General features: G+C 37.7%; 1 protein-coding gene across 1 annotated transcript in view; it reads left to right on the top strand.

Annotated features, from left to right (window-relative positions):
- Nucleotides 1–22,594, top strand: part of GPC5 (glypican 5) — a 1,597,736-nt gene that overhangs the window by 161,870 nt on the left and 1,413,272 nt on the right. The window lies entirely within an intron of this gene.

Below are 22,594 nucleotides of genomic sequence, written 5' to 3'. Positions count from 1 at the left end.
CTGTGGAAAATAGTATGAAGATACCTCAAAAACCTGAATATAGACCTACCATGTGGCCCAGCCATTTCACTACTAGGAATTTACCCAAGGGAAATGAAATCAGTAAACAAAAGAACTATCTGCACCTCCATGTTTATTGCAGCTCAATTCACAATAGCTAAGACATGAAAGCAACCTAAGTGTCCATCAACCAAAGACTGGATAAACAAATTGTGGGGTATATACACTATGGAATACTACACAGCAGTGAAAAAGGATGAAATCTGGTCCTTTGCAACAAAATGAAGCAAGCTGGAAAACCTCATACTTAGTGAAATAACCCAGTCCCAAAGAGACAAACATCATATGTCCTCCCTGATTCAGGAGAATTACCAGTGCAGCTAAAATGAAAGCTATAGAAGTGAAATAGACACTTTCAGAACTAATGTCCTCAAGAATCCTTGTCCTAATTGTCAAGAGACAGTTAACTATTATTAATTTTTACTGTACATATAATTTTGGTTTTGTTTTGTTGTTTTTTTTTTTCTTTTTACTCTGTTTTCTTTCTCTCATCTACCTCACACAATAGGCTGAACTCTATGTAACACTGAGTTAATTATATGTATTTTAAAGCAATTGGAAAAAAGATACCAGTTTAAAAAAAGTGAGGAAATAAGAGATGGAGGAGGTAGTCTAAAACTGTAAAACAGTATAGTTCTGCATACAAGCATACAGACTCACCTCTAAGGGTACAGCCTAAGAACTAATCATGGGGCTCCAAACCCATAAGAATCGGTGGTATAAACACTATCTTCGCTGTTACACTGATCAACTTAAATGTTAAAGGCAACAGACAGATCAATCTAAGTTTAAAAGGGATGACATAAATAACATCAAATACCCAATAAAAATAATAGAATTAAAAAAGGAAGGAGGGACCAACATGGGAAGCAGTCCGCACAGTAGACTCCTAGAATGCCTTTCATAGTAAATAACACTCTGACCTCAGAATCAACCCATAAGGCTTCCTGAGATGCGAGAACATCTCAGGCATGGAAAGACAAGACTCTGAGGGAAAAAAAACCTACTTGGAGGATCTCTGCAAGACCTCTGCAAGATCTCTCAAGACCTCAAAGGAAAGGAAGGGTCATCAAAGAAGGAGACACTCCATCCTCTTTGCTTATGGCTGTGTCCAAATAATGACAGCGTCTGTGGTCACAAAAGGCCTCCATAGCCCTGGCAGCTCATGACAAGAGCCTTGGATGATCACTGACGTCATAAAAAAAGAGTGTTAATTGTTAAAGGAACAACAGTAGTCACTGTGCAATTGCTCCCCAGGTAGGACCTCTGTCCCTATAGAATTGCAATATGAGAATTGACTGCAAATTCTCTCCCCAAATTGTACTCTATATGTTGTGTGTGGGCATGGGGGCAAATTGTTGAAATCTATGATTAGCATAGAGATGGTCCTGTATATATAAAGTCATACTAAAAATGATCCATAATGAAGAAGGAGATTGGAGAGAGAATGGGAGGTGGGAAGGGAGAAAGGTGGGTGCATGAAGGAAAGACCCACTGTATTCCTAAAGTTGTATCTATGTAAAAATGCATTCATTAAATAAAAAAATGGTCTTAAGAATAGGCAAAAATAATGTATATTTGATTAATGAATTTTGTCATTCAGTTATTCAATAACTGTTTTCAAGTACCTATGCCTTGTTGGAGCTACTCTAGACTGTAGAGAAAGAATGGAAAAGACAAGAGGATTTCCTGAGATTGTGAGCCACAGTACAAAAGTGTGTGCTCTCTGTGGCAGTAGATTGCATGTGCTTGATTGATACTTTCCAGAGTTCTTAACAGAGGTAGACATTTAGAAATACAAAGCAGCACAAAAACCAACAAAAAATACTCATCCCAACTCTAAAAAAATGGCCAGTACAAAAAAATGATAAATTCTGGATGAGAAAACATAGGCCATAGAAACAAAATTAATTTATTCACACTGGCCCCAACATTTTTTAAGATTTACATTGCATGATATTCAGTTCTAGAATATTATACTAACAATTATAACCTGTTATTTTCCAGCTGAACCATTATTGTATACAATAAGAGGAAAAGAAACAAAATAGAATCTTTTAGTTGAGACAGGCAAAAATAACTGTTTTGAATTTTCAAAGTCAACACATTAAAAGGTCATCAGCTTTGAGGAGGGTGACTTATTTATGTTTCCAGATTGTATGGACAGAATTTAATATCTACAGATAGACTTTGAGATATTTCTTGTTGCCAGTGGAACATTGTACTGGGCCAAGGAAGATCCTTCTTGGAGAGGATTTTTAAGGAGATTCTGCCCCACTTTGCAGAATAAGGGAAGAAATACAGTGTGTCCTCAGGTATTTCTTGTTCAGACTCCTCTTCAACATCTGATCTCCAAAGGGAGGACAACGTGGAGGATCAGAGCACTGGCCGGCTGCTTCTATATCATGGGAGAGTTGAATAAATGAAGGTATAGAGCCTCTGTATGCACAAGGAGTGCAAAGAAAGCTGTCTTCCTGACAAGGAGGGTCTGCTGACACAGACTGGAATTTACGATGCTGGAAGAATCCCAGAGGATGACAGACAGATGGCTGACACAGGGCTCTATGTGCTTACACCATCGTTGCCTGATGCTCCTCGTTCCTCAGGAATCTGATCATCTCTAAGATTCATGGTTGTATTCTTGGACCTCTTCCAAATGCAACATTTGGAGTATCAAGGATGGAAATATAATTTTTAGAACTATTACTTTTTCCTCAATAACTTTTTGTATGATCTACACACTTTTTCTTGTTATAATCCCAAAGTTTTTCTCAGCTTACAGAATTGTTAACTCAACATCAGGAGAAGTAAGTCTTTGATAATGCCCAGTGATTCTTCTGAATTTTTCTGAAATAATTTGTGCCTGCATTTTTAAAGTGTGTAACTCTTCATCAATGTTTTCATCTGGTTTGGAGAGATTCTCCTTTGCTTATATGGGGTAAATTACATCTCTTTGGATATTGCTTGAAATTTTGTTTATTTTTCTCCATGAATTTCAAGAACTTGAAGCTGTGCAGGAGCTCACTCTTCTCAATTTCCAAGAGAGTGTTTTCTGGATGCAGCAGAACTTTGTTGTTTTGGAGACTTTCCAGGCAGTACATTGGTTTTAGCTTCTTCAGTTAACTGTGTGTGTTTGTTTTCTTTTTAATATGAGAGTTTGTAAATTGGTATCTAATAATTTACTCAGATCATCACTCCTTTGGATTATCAATTAAGAAGTTTTCATTTTCTGATGCTTTAAATACATATAGTTCCACATTCTCATGACCCATATTGTCTTCCTCAGGAATAACCCTATTGTTCTTTAGCCATTTCACCAGATACTTGATCTGACTCTGTCATTAAGAATGTGCTGCACTACCAGCTTAGAGTTTTCTTAGATTTCCTTTTCTTTGGTAAATTTGCCAATTTTCCCCTTCCTTAGAGAGTAGCTTTATGTTAACCTGAAGATGGGATTTTCTTCCTAAGCCTGTGGTAATGCTATTGCAAGCATTCCTTTTTCTGTTGATTGGTCTTGAAAACTGCTTTGGTTGCTGCTGCTTGGATTTGGTTTGAGATACGTTTTCTAAGGAGTTAATCTTGTAAAGTTAAAAATTATCAGAACTTGTGAACATTTAGATTTTTCCTTTTTTTCTGATTTTTCCTTTTTCTAGATTTTTCTGTAGGAGTCTATTTTGAACCCAAGGTTGCAATATTCTGGTTCCTTATCTATTATCTCCAGATTTAATATTTCTTATAGGTTATTGTAAACATTCATCTGGAATAGTATTGTTGATTTAGAGTTATAGTTTTCTCTCTTAACACAAGAAAGTCTTCAACAATGTGATGTCTGTTCTCTAGAAGTGCAGCAAGTCCAATGGCCAACTTATTGTTTCTCTCCCCTTAAAGTCCAATGGCCAGTTTATTTGTGTTGCTTTGCCTGGTAGTAAAGATGTTTAATAATTAAAATTCCTATTATGAACATAAAAACCACCAAATACCACAACACTCTGAGTATTGATGTTAAGTTTCTAATTATCCTTAAGTAACATAGTGAGGGGCTCTAAAATCATTCCACTTATATTGCCAAGTGTGTACTTATCACCCTCTTAAATTGGGATATTTGAACAACAATTGTTAAAAAATTATTTTGATGATATAGTAAACAGAGCAAGTAATCTAAGCCTTTCTAGTTAATTGTAATTTCTTTTAATGTAAAAATGGTTTTTCCAGTTAAGAAATGGGCAAAGGACTTGAACAGGCATTTTTATTTTTTCTTTTTAAATAGTTATTTATTTGAAAGGCAGTGTTACACAGAAAGAGGAGAGGCATAGAGAGAGAGAGGGGGAGAGAGAGAGAGACAGGTCTTTTGTCTGCTGGTTCACTCAATTGGCAGCAATAGCCAGAACTGTGCTGATCTGAAGCCAGGAGCCAGGAGCTTCCTCCAGGTCTTCCCACATAGGTGCAGGGGCCCAAGGACTTGGGCCATCTTCTACTTCCTTCCCAGGCCACAGCAGAGAGCTGGATAAGAAGTGGAGCAGCCAGGATTCAAACAGGCACCCCTCTAGGATGCTGGCACTACAGGCAGTGGCCTTACCTGCTAAGCCACAGTGCCAGCCCCCAGGCATTTTTCAAAAGAGGAAATTCCAATGGCCAACAGATACTTGAAAAAATGATCAAGGTTACTAACCATCAGGGAAATGCAAATCAAAGCCACAGTGAGGTTTCACCTAACTCCAGTTAGATTGGCTTTCATACAGAAATCAACAAAAAATAAATGCTGGTGAGGGTGTGGGGAAAAAGGTACCCTAATCCATTGTTGGTGGAAATGTAAACTGGTACTACCACTGTGGAAGACAGTATGGATTTACCTCAGAAATCTGAATATAGACCTATGATATGAACCAGCCATCCTACTCCTGGGAATTTACAAATTTGCAAATGAAATTTTGCAAATTTTGTAATTTTGTAAATTATAAAATTTTGAAATTTTGTAAATTTGCAAATTTACAAATTTGCAAATGAAAAGAAATCAGCATATGAAAGAGTGATCTGTACACCCATGTTCATTGAAGCTGAATTTATGATAGCTACGATATGGAGTCAACTCAGATGTCCATCAACTGAAGACTGAAGGAAGAAATTATGATGTATATACACTATGAAGAACTACTTAGCTGTTAAAAAAGAAATCCTATGCTTTGCAAAAAAATGGATGCAACTGGAAACCATTATACTTAGTGAAATAAGCCAGTCTCAAAAAGACAGATTTCATGTTTTCCCTGATCAAGGGTAACTAATAGAGTACCTAAAATGTAATGTTTTGGAATGAAATGGACATTTTGAGATCTGATGATTGTTTATAGCCCTTGTCTCTTCTGTTGATGAACAATGTTTTTCTTTTCTTCATACTTTTTATTGAAATCTTTTACTCAGTGTAGGGTTAGCCTTATGAGTATTAAGTAAACTAAGTAGATCTTTGTAGAAAATTAGGAGTGGCAAAGGGAGAGTGAGGAGGAAGAAGGATTGGAATGTGAGTGGGAGGGAGGGAAGCATCACTATGTTCCTAAAGCTGTATATATGAAATAGATGAAACATATAACTTAAATAAAGTTAAAATATTCATTAAAAATGGTTTTTCCCACTATTTAAAAGACCATTCCAAAATGTAGTTAGATTTCAGTCTCTAGAAGAATTGGTATTGCAAATAATTTTGGTCCAATAGAATTCTATTTGATTTTTGTCTGATTGCAACAAATACAAAATTTATTTTTTATGTCCTTGAAATATGTTAATGATAGTTTAAATCCATTATCAAATACCATCCCAGCTTTTTTCTGTCACTGTTATGGTTGTCTTTTGTATTATTTTTTTCAGGAACCTTTATTGTGCTTCTGTATCCTCTTTAAATAATTAAATATAATTTTCAAAACCACTCATTATATATTAGTATTAGGGTCATATTGTAACATACTGAGGACAAAATTTTTTTAAAGATTTATTTATTTATTTGAAAGGTAGAGTCACACAGAGGGATTGATTGATCTTCCATCCTCTGGTTCTCTCTCCAAATGGCTGCAATGATGAGGGCTGGACCAGGCTGAAGCCAGGAACCAGGATTTCTTCTGGGTCTCCCATGTGGGTATAGAGGCCCAAGGACTCAGGCCATCCTCTGTTGCTTTCCTTTGGGCGTTAGCAGGGAGCTGGACTGGAAGTGGTGCTGCCGGGTCTCAAACCAATGGCCATATGGGCTGCTAGTGCTGTAGGCCATGGCTTAATGTGCCATGACACAGCACTGCCCCTCCCTCAGATTTCTTTAAAGCATCAGAAAAATTGATGTTTGTAGTCCATGGGATTTTTTGGGGGATAGAAATTCAAATCAAATTCACTTAAACCCTTCACAAGAATAGGAAAGATTATTAGATCAAATCACTATAAATTCAGAAGGTATGGAAACTGAAGGTCTTAACTAATCTAATTCTTCATTTATGCTTATAAAGAATTTGTGATCCATTTCCTCTGGAATGTTTTCTGCCTCTCAATAGAGCCTTAGGTTAATTGCATTTCTCTTGTAGTCAACTTTTTTCTTTTTGGTATTAAGATACTCTGGGGCCAGCGCTGTGGCACTGTGGGTTAAAGCCCTGGCCTGAAGCGCTGGCATCTCATATGGGCTCCAGTTCTAGTACCGGCTGCTGCTCTTCTGATCCAGCTCTCTGCTATGGCCTGGGAAAGCAGTAGAAGATGGCCGAAATCCTTGGGCCCCTGCACCCATGTGGGAGACCTGTAAGAAGCTCCTGGCTCCTCCTTCAGATTGGCACAGCTCCAGCCGTTGCGGCCAATTGGGGAGTGAACCCTCGGTTGGAAGACCTCTCTCTCTGCCTTTCCTCTCTCTGTGTAACTCTGACTTTCAAATAAATAAATAAGTCTTAAAAAAAAAGTAAATTATCACTTTTTTGTATTACATGCTCAAAGTCATCTTTACATGGAAGCAGTAATTAATATAAGAAGGCAACAAACATGTAAAATATATTTTTTTACTGGAAAAAATTGCATGAGGCTATGTAACTGAAATCAAGATAATTCTTTGTCCCTTATTAAACATTATGGAGTTTTAGCAAAAGCAATTTTGGTTTATGTTCCTGGAAATACTTGTTTTTAGAAGAAAGACCATGAAACAGCTGGTAGTATACTTATCAAAACTGACAGCTTGCCCTTCAATACTCCCTTCAAGGTCTTCTTACAGCTGAGATCACCAATCTAAATAACTTCTGCCCACACTTAAATACTTTTCTGCCTTGAAAGACCTGCCTTAAAATCACCCAACCTGAGGGATAGAAAAAGCCTTAATATCTTAAAGACCTAGTGGTGTTGGAGGGAAATGGGTGGCGATTCTCATCTGTACAGAATCTTTGTTGGGGGAGGGTCATAGAAATGTTCCTTACTAGTGGTGATGGTTAAATAAACCTTCGAATGTACTAAAACCCTGTAGATTATGCAATTTATCTAGGTGAATTGTATGCATGTGAGTTGTATCTCAAAGTGATTATATATTAAAAAGATACAGTTGGAAGTTTCAGTAAAAATTATGTACATCTGGAAATTTTATTCTTTTCACTCATTTAACTACCATTTATGTATTCTTATTCCACTTCTGGAAGTATTCTAAATGCCATGGATATAGGTATGCACAAAACAGCCAGATTCTTTGTGTTCATGAACCAACATAGAGGACAAAATCATATGACCTAGATGGCAGCAGATTATAAATGTTTGATATACATACTTCAGAGTCCAAATTAAGACATGAATATATACAGATATTTAAAAAGAGGGCAAAAAACAATGGCCAAAACATGATAATTATGGGTGGAAAAATCATAAGCTAATTTAGTCAGAATTTATAGCAGTTGCTTTCTGGTGAGAAAAAATAATGGATACAGATTCATATGGTTAGATACTTTAAAATGGTAGATTTTATTGTGTGGATTATATATCAATTAAATGTTAAAAATAATATTTGTTAAATGCATACACACAAGACTTGTTCTACATTTTATTTCTTTGTAAAAAAATTAATTAGAAAGGCAGAGAGAAGAAGAGACAAAGAGAAAGAAAGATATCTTTCATTTGTTGGTTCATTCCCCAAATGGCTGTAAAAGGACTTGGCAAAGCCAAAGCCAGAAACTCCATTGTGGTCTGTCACATGGGTATCAGGGACCCAAGTATGTGGGACAACTTCTGTTGTTTACCCAGGCTCATTACCAGAGAGCTGAATCAGAAGCAGAATGGCTAGGACTCCAATCAGTTCTCCTATATGGGGTGCCAGTGTCTCAGGAAGCAGCCTAACCTGTACTGCAGTGGAGCATGCTTTCTAAAGGTTGTTCAAAAAATGGGTGAATTTTTTGAAGTTACTCATTTATAATAGGAAATTTATCCATGGACTGGGAGAAAATATTTGCAAAAGACAGATCTCATCAAGGACTGTTTTCCAAAATATACAGGAAAAAAACCCTCGTAAAACTCTATGACCAGAATATATAATTTGATTAAAAATAGATCAACCACTTTTTTTTAAATTATTTGACAGGATTATAGACAGTGAGAGAGAGAGACAGAGAGAAAGGTCTTCCTTCAGTTGATTCACCCCCCAATGGCCGCCATGGCCGGCGCTATGCCGATCCAAAGCCAGGAGCCAGGTGCTTCTTCCTGGACTCCCATGCGGGTGCAGGGGCCCAAGGACTTGGGCCACCCTCCACTGCCCTCCTGGGCCACAGCAGAGAGATGGACTGGAAGAGGAACAACCAGGACTAGAACCCGGAGCCCATATGGGATGCCAGTGCTGCAGGCAGAGGATTACCCAAGTGAGCTACAGCGCCTGCCCCAAAGTAGATCAACCACGTTAACAGATACATCATCAAAGAATATATATAGATGGCAAATAAGTGTATAAAAGTATTCTCCCCATCATATGTTGTCAAGGAGAATGCAAGTTCAAGCAACAAAATATTGCTACATACTTATTAGAATGTCCAAAATTCAGAACAGTGATTATACACATGCTGGTGAGGCTGTGGAGCAGCAGGGACTCTCAATAATTGCAAGTAGGAGTACAAAATGGTGCAACTACTCTGGAAGACAGTTTGACAGTTTCTTATAAAACTAAATATGCTTTTAACTTAAACAGCAGCCAGACTCCTTTATATTTACTCAAGAAGTTGAAGACATACATACAAAAACTTACAAGTGCATTTTTTCTGAAACAATCAAGATGCTCCTCAGTTAATAGTTCAGTGAACTCTGGTGATCCTGATGAAGGAGTGTTATTCAGTGCTAAAATTAAATCAGTTTTTAGACCATAAAAAGACATAGAAGAACCATATGTGCCCATTATTGAATGAAAGAAGTGAATCTGGAAATGTTACATACTATATTATTCCAATTATATACCATTTTGGGAAAGGCAAAACTACTGAGGCAGCCAAAAAAGTAGTGGTTGCCAGGGGTTGTGATTGTTGTAGGTATCAGGTAGTGAATGAGTAAGTGAAACATAGAGGGCTTTTTAGGGCATGAAAATATATAATGATGGATACATGCCATTATATATTTGTCCAGTCCCACAGAATGTACAATGCCAGTAGTGAACCCTGATATGGCCTGTGAAGTTTGGGTGGTTATTATATGTTGATGTAGGTTCATCAGTCATAACTAATGTACCACTCTGGTGTGGGATCTAAATGTGTAATGTGTAGGATATGCCTATGTAGGGACAGGAAGTATACAGCAACTCTAGTTTCTGCTCAGTTTTTCTCTGAGCTTAAAAATACAGCTTTAAAAATTATTGTAACTAGGATTAAAGATACATAAATACAGCAGAACAACTGGATATCCACCTAGGATGGAAAGAATTTAGATACAGACTTTTTTTTAATGCTTCCCAAAGCTTAACTCAGATTGTATCATAGACCAATAATCCATTGCTCTGTGTACTAATGTTTTTATTGACAGGATGTATAGTGAAATAATTTGGCATATCAAAATTGGGGTTCTGCCATGAGGAAATAGGATGGCCTTGGACAAATTTCTAAGCAGTTTTCTCATTCATGAAATGGGGCTAGTAATAATTACATGCTGGATCATTGTGAGAAAAGATTGAAGTACCCGAACCAGAGCATGTCATATAATGCAGGGTACATGCTAAGTAGTTAAGAAACAGTAATTCTTGGTGAGTGAAAATCATTGGTAAAGTAAGTATGTTAATCTTCAAGTGCTTTTGGCTGCGGTTCAGTGAGTATACAGTAAAATTTTTAGTCTTGGAAGTCAGAGTGAAATGGAAAATGCAGAGAATTAAAAGATTATTATCATAGTTAAAATATATTTATTACCTAATCATCTATTATATTTTTATAGGAATTACAAAAGAATAAAGGAGATACTGTATCAATTAGTGTTTTTAATACTTTCCAGGTAAGGTAGACAAGTACAAGCAAAGTTTCACAGAGCATCCACAAGATAGAATGAGAAGAGTTAAACAGCCTACATCATTAAAGAGACAATATATGAGAAAATACATGGGGCACTTTAACTCTATTGTATGTTACGCATTGATGTGATAGTTAAATCACAGATATTTTAATTTGGAGAATAGAGATGAAATAAAAAGTATTTAATAAAAGGGGAATAACAAAGAATTCCCTGAGAGTGCTAGATTTATATGTGACAGATTGAGAGCTAACCTTTATTTCATTTCTGTTTGCTCAGCTAACATGAAGAATTTTGAATTAAATGACTTTGAATTAAATGCTTTTATTTTACAATAAAAATGTATCCTTTTAAAATTTTCATTTATTTATGTATTGGAGACACACACACACAAAACCTTAAACTTCCCCCACCCCCTTCATTTGCTGATTTACTCTTTAAAAGCCCACAACAATTGGGGCTGGAACCAGAAGCCAGGGACTTAATCTAAGTTTTCCTGATTGTGTGGCAAAAACTCAGTAATTTGAGCCATCAACTACTGTCTCCCAAGATCTATATTATCAGGAAGCTTGAATCAGGAGTCAGCTAGAAATTAACCCAATTACTCTGATATAGCGAATGGTATTCCTAACTGGCGATTTAATTGCTAGGCCAAATACTCTTCACCAAATATTTCTTTTTTTTTTAAATTTTAGGAGAAAATGAGCATCATCATTCATAAAAATCTTATGGTTAAGGTTTGGCATTTTTTCTTTTATTGTGTACATATATTTTGGGGTAAGAAACTTCTTTATAAGGAGCCATTTTGTTAAACATAAAGCAGTTTTAATTTCAGCATTCACTAATGGATATGGAATGTTTATTTTGCATGCTGATAAATATTTTAAGTTAACAATTAAGCTTAGGCCGGCGCCCTGGCTCACTAGGCTAATCCTCCACCTGTGGTGCCGGCACCCCGGGTTCTAGTCCCGGTTGGGGCGCTGGATTCTGTCCCAGTTGCTCCTCTTCCAGTCTAGCTCTCTGCTGTGGCCCGGGAGAGCAGTGGAGGATGGCCCAAGTGCTTGGGCCCTGCACAAGCATGGAAAACCGGGAGGAAGCACCTGGCTCCTGACTTCGTATCAGTGCTGCGCTATGGCTGTGGCGGCCACTTGGTGGGTGAACCAACGGAAAGAAGACCTTTCTCTCTGTCTCTCTCTCTCTCTCTCTCTCTCTCTCACTGTCTAACTCTGCCTGTCAAAAAAACAAAAACAAAAACAATTAAGCTTAAAAGATTGAGACAAATATTAACAACATATTTTGGGAAATGAAGTGAATTTTAAAATCTAATTATGTTTTACTACAGAAAATGTGCTGGCATATTCTCTTGCTATTATTTGTAATCATCAATATTCCCATTGTAGAGGAGAGGAGTTTCAAGTGATATGGCTGGAATTTATTTCATGTCCTTGTTCTTTTCTAATTATTATTTGAAAAGCTAGGAGTCATGGCATAGTTGTGGGGTGACCATTGAATTTTATGGATTCTAATCCACACATTATGTTTAAACTACTGAATGGTATTCAAAATGAGAATATACCTTAAAATTCAAAGATTAAATTCAATGGTGCATCATAGTTTAATTAGCAGAATATTCAATTTATATATAGAACATAAAATAATGATGAACGTTATTGTCAGTGGTGTCTTAGATTCCATGAAATATGTATGCAATCGGTATCTTGCAGAGTAGATATAATTGATTTGAATGATAAATACAACAGGAATGTAGTAATTTGGTTCAGTCTGAGTAAATGACTTTGAAGTAGCTAACATTTTCCCTTGCATTTTTCCTTTCACTCTTACAAGATTATGATGCAAATTGAAGCTCTACTTCAATCCAGGCACCGTTAACTGCCTGTTTCATTTTTACATGAAGGAGGTTGAAAACAGACATATGTTCTGATATTTTAGAAGTCATAAATAGCATACTACTTAGGTAATTGTACCAGTTTGACAAACATGTAGAACCCTTGTAATCAGGAAGAGTTGTACAAAATTTATACTCTTTATTAAAAAAAACACAGTGCTTAGTAACTGCCTGTAGAACTGAATGTAATGCAGCATGCACTTAGAAATAAAAATAAGTCATCTGTAATTCAGTTCTACTTTTATATGAGGCAAGTTGCTGTCAGAAATTCCAGGAAGTTTTCTGATATGGTTTTAGTTTGTTGATGAACTTGATGGGTTAATTTTTGTATTTTAAACTATTTTGTAAGACATTATTACATATTAGACTGTTAGATCATTTTAGAGGATTCATTGTAGAATAAATATTTTTACATATTCTTTCATTAAATAGTGTAGTCATAATTATGTGTTCTCATTAAAAGGAAAACAACTCTTATGGAAACTGCAAAGGGAATAAAAAGCTCTCTTAATAATGTGCAGCTGGAACCAGTTTGATTTTTAAGAATGAAATCAAACAGTGTTTATTTAATATAGCCAGGGAGATTAGGAAATGACTGAAAGATGCAATAATCAAGTAGAGTGATGTTGTAATTTATTATAATGGGGCATTATTGTTTTAAAACTTCAGCTTTAAATGGAGTTTGGAACTTGGGATTTCTTAAACGTTCATCAAATTTCCCTCCACATTCAACTTTAATGTAACCCATTTCCTTTTGTGCTAATTATTAGTGCTTTATAACACCAGTTTTGTCTAGGGAATAAATATTTAACCCAAATAAAACTATGCTATCTTGCTTGAATCCTCAAGCTTGACAAATGTTGAAAATGACAGGAGCTTTAAAAATTTTTAATGCTACTTGGGTTTATTTGCCAGGCAAGGGAATATATTCATGAGTGTTGCACAGGTATGCATGCACACACACACATGCACAGGTGAAGAAATTCTTTAAATAATTTACTGAAGTGACAGAGTTAGGAGATTTTAAGTGTTAAAAAAGCAAAGTTTATGGTGGATATGCTGATTAAAGATGGAAAGTTTGCTCTCTAATAGGACAAATAAACTCACAAGTCTGTGTATATTAGGTTGAAAACAAAACCTATTGCTCTTTGGTTCGGAAAGAATCATCATTTAGGTATAATGAGGGCCTGGAATATTAGAGCCACCTCCAGTTCCAGGTCCTTCCATACCTTCAATTTTTAGAATCTATCACAATGAAGCATAGTACACCATGTTTATATAACCTTACCATGTTGTTGATTTTCAAGCAAACTCACGTTCAGTTCTTCAAGTTCTTGAAAAAGAAACCATTACAAAAATTTCTGAGGTGGCAGAGAGAGACTTCACATAAAAGCAGAAGCCCAAACTGGCCTCATCACGTATCTTCTCTCTGATAGGTCCTCTCTCTTTTGGGTCTCCAAACAGGAAATAAAATCTTAGCCCATACTGGTTCTTTTTTTAGAATATGGGGGAAGAAAATGACCAAGGAAAGGGTTCTGCTTTTCTTCCATGTTCTTGTCTTTTATTATTTTTTCAATTAAAATTTTAAGATTTGAGATAGAGAGCTACAGTTGTAAGGAGTAATACAGACAGATCTCATGTTCCCTTTCCATAGTATCCTCCCCATGTTTTTTTTTTTTTTTTTTGCCAGGCAGAGTGGACAGTGAGAGAGAGAGACAGAGAGAAAGGTCTTCCTTTACCGTTGGTTCACCCTCCAATGGCCACTGCGGCTGGCGCACCGTGCTGATGCGAAGCCAGGAGCCAGATGCTTCTCCTGGTCTCCCATGCGGGTGCAGGGGCCAAGCACTTGGGCCATCCTCCACTGCCCTCCTGGGCCACAGCAGAGAACTAGACTGGAAGAGGGGCTACCGGAACAGAATCCCATGGGCCGACTGGGACTAGAACCTGGTGTGCCAGTGCCGCAGGCAGAGGATTATCCTAGTGAGCCGCGGCGCGGGCCCCATGTTGACTCTGACAAAGCTGTAGTACAGTTCCACAGTCAGTGTGCTGACATGGATACAGTCAAGGTACAGAATGTTTTCATTAATAGAAGCATCCATTTTGTTGCCCTTTTCCAGCTACATCTACTTTTCTTCCCCTATCCCTGACCTCTGGCCACCACTAGTTTATTCTTGTTTCTATAATTTTGTTATTTCAAGAATGAGATATCAAGGAAGTCATGCAGTATGTGACCATTTGGGATTTATATTCTTTCTCTCCTCCCTCCCTCCTTGAGTCCCATGAGATTTATTCATGTTTTATTTATCCGTAGTTTATTTGTTTCTATCATTGTGTTGCATTCCATGGTATGGATATACCATAGCTTGCTTAGCTTCTTGGTGGCTAAGAACATCTGGGTTGTTTCTAATTTTCTTTTGTTATAAAGGAAGCTGCTATGAACGTTTGTATACAGTCTCCTGGGTGACATAGTTTTCATTCCTTTGGATAAATAGCCACAAGTGCAATTGCTGTATTTTATGGAAATTTCATGTATAGCTGTATATGAAGCTCTCATTGTTTTTTAGAGTGGCTATCTTCTTTTACATTCCTATCAGCAATGTATGATTGATTTAGTTTCTCTCTATCCTTGCCATCATTTCATATTGCTGCAGTTTTTCACTTTAGCTGTTCTGTTATGTGTGTATTGAAATCATCATAGTTTAAATTTACACTTACTTTATGGTTATGGTGTTGAATATCTTCTCATGTGTTTGTTTCCCTGCCTTTTACACAGAAATTAACTTACCTCTTCTTTTTACTCTCTTTCATCTAGTACCCTTTTCAGCAACTCTATAATTGAGCCTTCTTCTATTTTGTGTCTGCCTTTGGTCCTGAGATGCTGTAAAAGAGCTTCACCGTTCTGTCTGGTGAGGATAACTTCTGACATACTAAAGTCCATACTCAGTGCTTTGTTTTCTCTTGGTCTTAGTCATGGAGGTGGAGGAACAGAGTCAGATGCTAAGAAGAGAGTACAGAATTTCCCTGACTCCAGATTTCAGGTGGATCCTGTAGTTAGGTCCCCAAAAGTTACTTTTGATGTCCATTGTCTCATAACATCCTCTCATTTAACCAGTTCTTCATTTGCTCTCCAGAATTGCTGGAATGAGTATGTGGCAGTTAAGTAATTAGTTAAGGAATAAATGTGTTGCAAGAAAAAAGATGTTCTTAGAAGGGAAGCATAATATGCAGAGGCCTTCAACTCAACAGCCTTTTATGAGTACATTACTCTCAGTGCTTTAGCACTTTAACAATTCCACAACTTCTGCCTTGATTAAGGATTCTACTGTTGACTCTTTGAAATCATGAAGAACACTACAAAAATTTGGGATTGAGGCACGTAAAGATTTTAGGTTTACTACAATAAGGGAGAACAATATATTTTGAGAAATTTGTAGTAGAATGTTAGGGGAGTTCTATGTCCTGGACTTAATTTATAAAAATCTTTTGTATTTTTAATTTGCACATCATAATTCACATTTTAATGGAGTATACATGTTTATGATGTGGCCTTGGTATAGAGGGTAACTGGCATAACCATCACCTCAAACATTTGTTAATAGTTTGTGTTGGGGCCGGCGCCGCGGCTCAGTAGGCTAATCCTCCGCTTTACGGTGCCGGCACACCGGGTTCTAGTCCCGGTTGGGGCGCCGGATTCTGTCCCGGTTGCCCCTCTTCCAGGCCAGCTCTCTGCTGTGGCCAGGGAAGGCAGTGGAGGATGGCCCAGGTGCTTGGGCCCTGCACCCCATGGGAGACCAGGAGAAGTACCTGGCTCCTGCCTTTGGATCAGTGCAGTGCGCCAGCCTTGGCGGCCATTGGAGGGTGAACCAACGGCAAAGGAAGACCTTTCTCTCTGTCTCTCTCTCTCACTGTATACTCTGCCTGTCAAAAAAAAAATAGTTTGTGTTGGGAACATTTAAAATCCTGTGTACAGCTATTTTTTAAGAACTGCATTAGCAATCGTATTGACATATAATCATACATCTTTAAAGGATGAATTATGATGTTTTTGCACATTTACACATTGTATATTGATCAGCTCAGGATATATTGTTCATCATCTTGAATATTTATTGTTTTCTTTGTGATGAGAACTATTTGGAAGATGATTTCAAGATGGAGCTTACCGAGTATAAAACTGTTTTGAATGGATAAAGTTTTTAGTTAATAGGTTTATCTTTGAAACAGTTGAGTATCAAGAGATTCAACTGTGGAAGCAAGTCTTAATGAACCAGCTGTTACTCCTGATAAGTAACTCAGAGTTTCACCATCCAGGGGCAGGAAATTCCTGGAGCATATAACTAGGTGATTTCTTCTTCGTCTTAGTGTTGGTTAGCTTAAAGACAGGAAACTTTATTTTGTCCCAGTAGGGTCATCACAGGGAAAGGGAATTATGTTGTTTTCTAAGTATGCATATTAAGAAAATTGCACCTGCGAAAGTTGCACATTTTTTGCCTTTCAGTTCCAGATCCACTCATCATTTCCTGGCTTGTGCTCCTGGAGCTGGACTACATGACATGAACACTTTTCCCCAGCAGCTGCCATGATGTTAGGCTTTGTCAATATGAGGTGCTGGAGGGACACTGCAGGATGAAGGGATTTCGGTTTAGGTTCCAGTGTGATTCTGTGTTTGCTCCCGTGCTGTTTGGTTGACATGTAGGACATTTAGTGACATTCATCCCCAGTGAGCTTTGTTAGCAATAGAGTCATAAATGGCTGTCTAAGGAGTTTATGTGACAACCTGTAGTCATTGTCCCAAAGACAGGCCTGTAGGGAGTCTTGTAGACTTCACTCAGTCCTGTTAGTTCTTCCAAAGCTGGTTTTCTACTTGTTAACTCCAACTTGTAGCACTTCAGCAGCCTTTGCATCATCTGGAAGGCTATGGCTGCTCCCTCTGGTGACATCTGGTCTCTGTTGAGTTGAGGTGGACATGCTGCTTTTTTTTTTTCTTCTCAAATTTGTTCCTTTTTTGAGAACTCTGTCTCAGCCCTATGTCTTCTCTCTACATTTGCTATTCTTATATTCTTCAGAATTTGCTATTATGTTTCTTCTTATATTCTCTTTAACACTTCATAGTTAACTTATTAATCTTTCTTTATATTGAATACTTATTTGTCAAATTACTATGCGAATTTTATTTTCCAACTGAACCTTGATTGATAACAACTTGTAGCTATAAAAAACTGAAATTTGTGATTGATTTGGTAATGCCCTAGGATTTGAACACAGTGCTGATGAGCTCTCTGCTATTGGGAAATGTGATGCCAGTAATCTGTCATTGCAATGGAATCAAAGCTTATCACCTATTGTTGATTGTGATGAAAGCCAACAGAAACAGGTGTCTTGGAAACCATATGGCTGCTTCATCTGAAAATTAGGGCAGTAATGATGGCTATAAGAACTGTAGAACGGAATGGTTTTCCCTGAACACACTAGGATGCTTATAGAAAAAAAATATAATGAGTTCAGGGTCTTTAAATCTCAGCTAAAGTCACAGTTTCAGAAACAGGGAGCCTTAATGATAGCCCTAAATGATATTTATACAGGATTATATTGCTAAAATTAAGCACAAGATTGAATTGTTTGGGTTGTTAAATTTTAATGCAAATTAGTTCACAGTCTTTCCAGGTTTCTCATCTGAAAGTTAGGGCATTTGTTTGGAAAAGAATAGAGTACTGAACTGGGAATGAGGAGATAAAGCTGTACCTACATGAAACCAGTTGTCTTGAATCCACAGGTCATTCAGAGCCTGCCTTTCCACTGAAACTAACTTGCTTCTGGTGTCTGAGGATGCTACTCTAACTTCACTTGAAAACATTGTGATGATTTAATCTGGGGCAGATACTTTGAGGTGAATGCCTTCTTTTCCTGAGACTCACTGAAACCAATACTGATTATTCCTAGACTCACTTCAAGGGAGACATCTCAGCCTGTTCCAGGCAACAGGCATACCGTATAAACCCAGGTTGAGTTGTCGATAAACAAAAGAAATGTGTCCATGATTTTGCAGTTACCTGTGTTTTGAAATCTGAGAGATTTGGAAGAATGGATCCAGATTGAGTGTTGGACCAAAAAAGGACAGAAAATTGTAGCAAATAAGGCTGAATTCATCGATGTGTGTACTTCCTAGTGCAGGAGAAGGGAATGTCTAGCCCAGGGGGCATTTAAGAACTGTGAATTCCTTTGGTTGTCTCCTGCCAAGGCAACTGCAGACAGGACTTGAAATTCAATAAAGCTATCGTAGGCTGATTTTTAAGTTGATAATTTTGTATGGCCCATGAATGATATTATAAATACCCAAATGACCTTTAGCAAAAAATAAGGTTCCCCACACCTGCAGTGAGTCTAGATTAGCTTGGGTAACTTGAGATGGTTCCAGTAGCTTACTTGGGTGAAAGAAACTTTTACTCAGTGATGACCTATGTTTAATGAGTTTGAGATGCCTCAGCTTTCTTGACATTAATTAGAAGAGAGATAGTGATTGTATTTGTGGATTTTTCTTGTAATACCTACATTCATACCCCTACAGTGTTGTATAAGATGACTCTGAAGACGCTCTCTTCACTAAGGTATTGGGAAATACATTGATGAGAATAGTACCCACATCCTTGAAATGATGTATAAGGACCTCCTTTTTTCCTCCATAGCTTAAGGGATATCACCATTGAGATGAGTTTCCATGATTTCATTGATGTTGATGATGGGAATCTCAGAGAAGTAAAGGCCAAGTGGATACATGCAACAAAAGCAGGAACATGCCAGTAACCACAATGACTTGGCTCAAAAAGACTTTTGGGAAATTGCTAATTGTTCATAATGTCCATGAAAACAAATAGGCAGATCTCAGGAATAATGCTTCATTTATAATATTTCTGTTTGGTTTTTCTTTAATATTTCAGTCTGTTTTCAGAATTTCTCATCCTTGTCATATACTAATTTTCTTATTTCATTTACTTGTTTCTCTTTTTAAATAACCTGAAAATCATTATTTTGAATTCATTTTCAGGCATTTTGTCAATCTTCTTTTTCATGGTCTAATACTAGGGTATTTTTTTGTTCCCTTCAGGGGAGTCATGTTGCCTTCTGTGTTATTGTTTGGTCAGTTTCTATGTTGATTTGTGTGTAACTGGTGAATATCTTGTTATTCTCCCTTTTGAAGGTGGACTTTTTTTCTTTTCTTTTTTTGAATTGAAGTCTTTATTCCTGAAAATGTGTTTCTGTTGCTCAGTAAAGTGCCTATTATTTACACTGAGTTCCAGTCTTATGTGCTGGTTGGGGCCGGGTAGCTCTGGGTACCATTTGTGGGTAGGCCAAGGATCCATAATGATACTTGGACAAGTGGTCACACCTCTGGTTTTGGTTAGTGGTTGAAAGGTATGTAGGAGCCTGTTGGTGTGTTCACAGTCCCAGACTTTCTCTATGCCAGGGCAGTGCTGTGCCCCAATTCATACACTTAGGCATTTGCACAATCCAGAGCACCAACCCACTTCACAGTGTATACACCAATCTTCACATGATTTATATAAAGCTCACATAAACATATATTATTATGCATCATAAACAAAAATGATTTTTTATTTTTCAATTTAAAGTAATTTTGTACTTTGAATGGAAATATTTTTCTTAATTTCTACTTACACTAATTTTATGTTTTACTTCTAAAGATTTATTTATTTTATTTGAAAGAGTTATTGAGAGAGAGGAGAACAGAGAGGCAGACAGAGAGGGAGAGGGAGAGGGAGAGGGAGAGAGAGAGAGAGAGAGAGAGAGATATCTTCTATCCATTAATTCACTCCCCAAGTGGCTGCAGTGGGCAGGGATAGGCAGTCCAAAACCAGGAGACAGAAGCTTCATTCAGGTATCACATGTGACCTATCAGGGCCCATGCACTTGGGCCATCTTCCTCTGCTTTCCCAGACACATTAGTAGAGAGCTGGATTGGAAGTGGAGCAACTGGTTACCATATGGGATGCTGGAATCGTAAATGGTGGCTTAGGGGCCCGACACCGTGGTACAGCAGGTTAAAGCCCCAGCCTGCAGTGCGAGCATCCCATATGGGCGCCGGTTTGAACCCAGCTGCTCCTCTTCCATTCCAGCTCTCTGCTATGACATGGGAAGGCAGTGGAGGATGGCCTAGGTTCTTGGGACCCTGCACTTGTGTGGGATACCCAGAAGAAGATCCTGGCTCCTGGCTTCGGATTGGCTCAGCTCTGGTCATTGCAGTCTTTTGGGCAGTGAACCAGCGGAAGGGAAGACCTCTCTCTCTCTGGCTCTACCTCTCTCTGTAACTATGTCTTTCAAATAAATAAAATAAGTCTTTAAAAAAATGGTGGCTTAACTTGCTATGCAACAACACTGGTCCCTGTATACCACATTTTTATCTTTCAAAAATTACTTATTGTCTATTATGTATTATATTTAGGCTTATCATTCACAGGTATAAGATAATAATGGGTAACCAGTGTGCTGCCAACTTTTGTTAAACTGTTGTTTTTAATTTTATTCTGTGCTAAAAATTACAAGTAATACTCTTCAAATTATACAAACTGCCAGGATACTATCTGTTATTTCTTCCTTGAAGTTATTTTAAAAATTTTTTTAGATTTGTTTATTTATTTGAAAGGTAGAGTTACAGAGAGGCAGAGGCAGAGGCAGAGAGAGAGAGAGAGGGAGAGAGGTTTCCATCTGCTGGTTTACTCCCCAAATGGCTGCAATGGCAGGAGCTGGGCCAATGAAGCCAGGAGCCAAGAGCTTCTTCCAGGTCTCCCACGGAGGGAGGCAGGGGCCCCAAGGACTGGGATCTTTTTCTACTGCTTTCCCAGGCCATAGCAGAGAGCTAGATCAGAAGTGGAACAGCTGGGGCTCTAACTGGCACCCATATGGGATGCCAGCACTGCAGGCAGCAGCTTTACCCGCTATACCACAGCTCTGGCCTCTGGAAATTCGTTTTAAAAAACTCTAGAGCCACCTATTAGGTACTAATTATACAGATTTGTACACATAAAGAAAGCATATGCATAGATATTGGCAGCCTACTCCTTAATGTCCCAACATTTAAGAAAAACATAATAGCAGGAATTATGATCTGCTCTTATCTGTAGTAGCAATTTAAGAAAGGCATTTTTCAGCAGGTACTAATGTACATGCAAAATAAAAATGGTTTTAGATTTACATAAATATTTTTGATTCTGACATATATCCAATGTCTTAGACATTTTTCAGTGTTGATACCTGTAATCAAAATTGCATATTTAATTAAATGAAACTGTTAGCACCTTTGCAGAAGTTTAAACAGTACTCTGACTCATAAATGGAATGTCTTAATTGCTGTGTATTTCTTCAGGCATGGCACAGAAATAATTATAGGAAACTGATATAATGAGGAGTACTAATACTCTCTGGTACATATGTGATTAGGGTAACACCAAACCTCGCAGTCCTTACTTATGTAGACAGCACTGACAAAAATATTTGCCTCCGTTCCCTCCCAGTCTATCCCTTCCCTAGCCTTGCTGCTTGCCTCCTCTCAAGGAGTTTCAGCTTGTTGGAATTTCAGCCTAAGTCTGTCTTCACAATTGGTGCTTAATGGGTCTGTTACTGAGTGGGAAGTTGCCTCTGGTGCTCCACCCCCACCCGGCCAGTTCCTCCTTTGAACCTCAGCCCCATTCAGCACTCACTCTAGAGAAAAAGAATACTGTAAGTATGGATTAAGAAGTTATTTGAGTGGCCACATACAATGTCTTGCTCAAATGTATTCCTTGGTAATGCTAAGCTTGGGACCTAAAACAGAAGAATTGGTGTTGCTGCTTTCTACCTTTGGATGAATGCCGCTCCTCCTTCCCCTAGACCACGGTCTGATGGGGTCTTCTGTAAGAAGACTTCATCTTTAAGCAGCAGTAAACAGTGTCAATAAAATATCAAATGTGATCTAACTTCTTGACTAGCATATCATGGCGCACTGGTGTGTCATGAAGAGGTAAAACAGGTATGCTGACATTGATCCATTTGGCCCTGGGGAAAAATGTGGCTGGCTGTGGTTATATCTGGACACAGACAGCTTTGTCTCTTTAATTCTGTATGAAAGAGTAGTACTAAATTTTTTAGGATGCTTAAAGTTTCTCCCTTTTCAAGGAG

This window comes from Oryctolagus cuniculus, chromosome 9, assembly GCF_051225735.1.
Source record: "Oryctolagus cuniculus isolate XC-2025 breed Fujian yellow rabbit chromosome 9, ASM5122573v1, whole genome shotgun sequence".
Lineage (NCBI taxonomy): Eukaryota > Metazoa > Chordata > Mammalia > Lagomorpha > Leporidae > Oryctolagus > Oryctolagus cuniculus.
The sequence above is the reverse complement of the archived record's forward strand: the minus strand, read 5'-3'. Positions and strand labels throughout refer to the sequence as shown.